This window comes from Odontomachus brunneus, unplaced genomic scaffold, assembly GCF_010583005.1.
Source record: "Odontomachus brunneus isolate Ranch 3 - 2012 unplaced genomic scaffold, Obru_v1 Obru_scaffold_043, whole genome shotgun sequence".
Taxonomy (NCBI): domain Eukaryota; kingdom Metazoa; phylum Arthropoda; class Insecta; order Hymenoptera; family Formicidae; genus Odontomachus; species Odontomachus brunneus.
Window position 1 is genome coordinate 558,276 of NW_022639493.1, and position 4,654 is coordinate 562,929.

Consider the following 4,654-nt stretch of genomic DNA (forward strand, 5'->3'; position numbering starts at 1 on the left):
CTCTCTCTCTCTCTCTCTCTCTCTCTCTCTCTCTCTCTCTCTCTCTCTCTCTCTCTCTCTGTCGGCTATTCTCCACCGCCATCACCTATCGCCGGACCCGGCTATTGTGTAACTTGCTCTCGAGCAGCAACGAATTCTCTTCCGCGAGGCCGATAGTCGTGATCGAGCTTCCCCGACATCGCCCGATGAAGTTCCAATTAGCTCGTATTTCGGGCTCGCCCCGCCAATCTCGCGACCGCCCTCCGCGCGCTATTTTCGCACCATTCCGATTTATTTTATTCATTTCGCAGCGGCTGTGCCATCTCACACGTCTCTCGTCGTGTGATTTCGGTACTCTCGTGTTAATCCTCGCCGAGCGCTGATGAAATTCAAAAGAAATGACTTCGTAATTCCGTAATGCGTCGAGGTCGTGAATTTCGTCGCGAAGATCATCACATCGTGAATTATCACGTCACCTTACCTTTCGTCGTCGTCTCTACGTCGGTCATTGAGAAAACGATTGATTTTTAATGCACTGTTACAATTAAGACAAATCGGGCGATGTCTCGAGCGAGATTAGATCTGAACCGCATCGATTGCGCGGTGAGGCTACGCTCGCTTGCTCCTAGAGGAGTCGCGGTGTACCGAGGAATGAGACAAACGGAACTGCGGTCGAAAGGGTTGAGCCCAAGGGTCGCGAGCCGCGAGCTTGAACATCACTCAAACTACCGCGCACAATACCGGCAAGGTTGCCGGGGATTCGCGTTACGGAGGAGCTTCGTCGACGAATGTTTGCACGCGGAACGCCACGAGAGGGTATCCGCAGTGGCGTAACGTGATGTCGTAACGATGCAATCGAACGGTTATTATGCGCCCATGCGTGTGTGCGTGTGTCAATAATGGCGCGAACTTTCTTCCTTTCCTCCGTTCTCTCTGGCGTTACGTAACGACTTAATCGAGGAAATCGCGTCTTTTTCAGCCGCCTTGTCACTTTTTTCATGCATCGCAATTCTTCCACACGATGCTTTCATGCGCCGGTGTATATTGGTAACGTTGCTCTTCACAGGGCGCGGGATTATCGGGTGAATAAATACGCGCTGCGCGTTACATTGCGAATGCAACGATCCTTTCATCGACGAAAGTCAAACACGCTCGTTGTATACTCGACGTTTCACACGAAGACCTTTGCAGAGTGAACGCAGTGAACGTGATTTATTGATGTCGCGAATCTGAGATTTTGATCACCAATGCGAAACGGGTTTGCCATTTTTCAATGGGACTACATTCCGTAAATATATATATATATATAATGCACGACTTACTTTACAATAATATATACAATATTTTCGCATTTTTGTATGTTTAGAGCAGATTAAATCGTGCCGAACATTTATAAGGTTAATAAAACGCGACTGAATGAATTAATTTTGACAACATACAGAAAGTGCGTGCTGCGAAGGAAACCGACGTGCATGTGCGGTAACGCAAATACGCGACTCGAACGAGGTGTCCAACTTGGGTCGATTTTCTCATCGCACTCATCGACACCCGAAACGCGCCGTCGCAGCAAGTTGAAAAACGATTTCCTAGCGACGACGTAGCGCAAGCTACGCCACTGTGCGTAGAGTGGCGAAAGAGAGGAAGAGAGTGGAGAGAGGGCGGCTAACAATGGCCGCCAACCAAAACATCCGATAAATCTAACCGGCCCGGACCTCAAGCCCCGAGGGGTTTTAAACTCTCTCACCCCAAACGCCGACGCGGGCGCAACCCTTACATTACGTTACACTCACTCACGGAAAAGGGAACCATGCCGTGTGCTATTGCGGGGCGATACGGGTGGCGACGGGGGGAGGGGTGATGGCAGCGGGTGTGCACAGAACGGTGGTTCCGCGCGACGGAGACGGGGCAAAGAGGAAAAGAGAAAGAGAGAGGGATGTGATGTGCGACCTACGAAAAACCAAACCGAGAGAATTCCACCCGCCTTCCACTCGTCCTCCTCTTCCTCGTCCTCCTCTTTCACCTCTGTTCCTCTGACACAGCCACCGCTCGTCTAACCCAGCTAACCTCCTTCTACCGGTAAACGTAACGAGATCTCTGCTGCGCGCGAGCGGTCGTGTACTGGCTCTGACGAAATTTCGACGAATTTGTTTCCGCCACCGCGTCCTAATTCGTTTTGTCCCACCCTATCCGAAACCGCGGCCGAAATTCCGACTCGGGGGAACGCGCGCGCTTCGGAATTACGAGACGAGAGTCACACGTTACCCGAGGAGATCTCGAAAAGTCATTGCAAGAGCGAGGTCGTCGATCCGCGCAATTGAAAAAAAGCCGGCCTAATTCCCGTTAACGTCGACGTGACTGAACAGTCGGGAGAGGACATCGTTCTCGGACCAGACGCGGTCGCACGGAAGATTGGCGCGGCTTTTGGGAGGCGATCGAGCGATGCGCGTCGTCCAGCACGACAATCGCGGAAAAAATCGCGATGTCGGGGCATGCGGCGCGTTCTTACGAAACTCGAAATAACACAAACGACATCGGGGAGACGGCGCACCGTCGCCTGTGCGTAATAGACGGCGAGACGGAAATATGCAGTCAGGGAAAACGCGGAGGCACGCTAATGTCGTCGTCGACGCAGAGACTCGACTCTCGCCGCGCGACGTATCGAGAGTTAAACGACGCCTGGAATCCCGGGATTCCACGACAGTCGTACATAATCAGTCGCGTCTGTGATATTCCGCGCCCGCGAAGGCTGAGTGGCGAACTGCGTTTCCGCGTCGAAGAATGTCGATAGCTCTTAACTAGGCGCGCTTAAACGCATGCGAGCTTGACGCGCTGCTCGCTCCAAGTACGCCGAGGCAATTTATAGCTGAGAATATCAAGAGAAACCCACACGCGAGAGGGAAAACGAAAACGGCCAATTTCTTCGAGATTGCGCGTTTGCGTTTGTCTCGAGCGGTGAGACGGAAAATTATTCCGCGAGGATATTACAGCCTTCACATATCGTCTCTTCGTTTAACGCGATGGATTAATCTGACGTCTCTCATCGATCTTGGAAGCCGTAAACAACGGCGCGATGATGAGATACACATCCAGATTGTTAAAGTTATCTAAAGTCACGGGATTTTGCATCGGTCCTTGCGCGTCGCCATCGAGTCACTACCGTCTCGTTACTCGCGCGCCGCGTCGAGATCGACTCGATACTCGTGAACACGGAAAAAAGGATTCACGGGAGGCCGCGCGAAACGAAAGGTGGAAAGAGGAAGAAAAAGAGAAAACCCTTTTCTGCGGAGCGGCGCGCGAGCCCAAGTCCGCCCCACCTTTCTTCGGCGGATCGGCTCGAGAGGAGCGGCGTCCACGGCGCGGCGGCCCGTTCGCCTCGTGGGCGGAAGGAAGAGGTCTAGATGAGGAGAACGAGGAGGACGAGAGGCCAGAAAGAGGGACAGACAGGTCGGCCCGAGAGAGGAACCCGCGGCTGCCATGGTTACCGTCGCATTCCCGCCTCGCCTCGTTGCCATGGAGACGGCGGCACCCTGTCCCTCTCGTTCTCCTCATCGCTCTCTCGCTTCCTCTCTGCCCTGCAAGCACGCGGACTCGCTCGCTCGCACTCGCGAAATTCCGTCCTTGTCGCTCCCGCGCGCCAATCTTCTCTCCACGACGACGGACGGCTCTCGCTCTCTCGCCCTCGCTCCGTCCGTCCTTCCTTCCTTCGCGGCGGAGGGAACATCACGGAGAGAGGGAAGTCGAAAGAGAGGAACACACGGAGGAGACAGCCCGCGGACGCATGCGCGATACTTGGTCCTCCACGACGTCGACGAGGACTCGCGATGCCTTCCCCCGGAATAGTTCGATCACTTATCAAACGCGAGAGAGAGTCACTCGCGGCCTCGTAATGCACTCTCGTGAGATGCTTATCTGCGGCGTTTGAGAGGTTCTCGCGTTGCGAGAAGGAGAGCTTTGCTCGACCGATGTCACTTAAGCCGACTATCGCGCGTACGCGATGACGTGCCGAAAGGATCGCTCCGATAAATACGAGAAAAAAAGGGAGAGAACCTTTTCCCGCGTAAACGCACTGTTTCGCTAATTGATCAAAGTTTTGAAAGATATCGCTGTGATTGAATACATCGCTCGATCTACCTATCCACATATGTGTCTGCCGACGACGATGTGGCTCGCGGTATCGCGAATTGCACGCCACAACGCCGGGCTTAATTTGGAAATAATAAACAGAGCTTTCGACGTTACGTTCTCGCCGACTATCACCAAAGCGAAATATTCGCGCGCGCGGAACAAACGAGACGGTAAAGCGCTCTGTTTCGTAAACCACGGCTCTGATTGGCCGTCGCGTCACTCGATATCAATATTTATTCAGCGCGGCGAATGCCCGAGGCCGATTAAAACTTGTTTATGCGGCCAACGATTCGCTCCTCCCACCGGACGTGCACGGAACGCACGCATAAAAGCGAATTCTCTCTCCCTCTCTTTCTGCCGCGCGCGCCTTTTGCCTTCGTCTCACGCGCGGCACGCATGCTTTAATAAAAATGATGGAAGATTAAGCGGGTCGAGTCAAAAGTGAATTTATGCCTGGCGAATGTCATTACACTCGTAACACGCAAGTCTGTGCGTTTTTGTATCGCTCTCTCTCTCTCTCTCTCTCTCTCTCTCTCTCTCTCTCTCTCTC

The 4,654-nt window shown here is 53.4% G+C and overlaps 1 protein-coding gene across 4 annotated transcripts in view; it reads right to left on the reverse strand.

Annotated features, from left to right (window-relative positions):
• The window catches only part of LOC116844593 (homeobox protein homothorax), a 550,706-nt gene that overhangs the window by 231,916 nt on the left and 314,136 nt on the right, over positions 1-4,654 (reverse strand). The window lies entirely within an intron of this gene.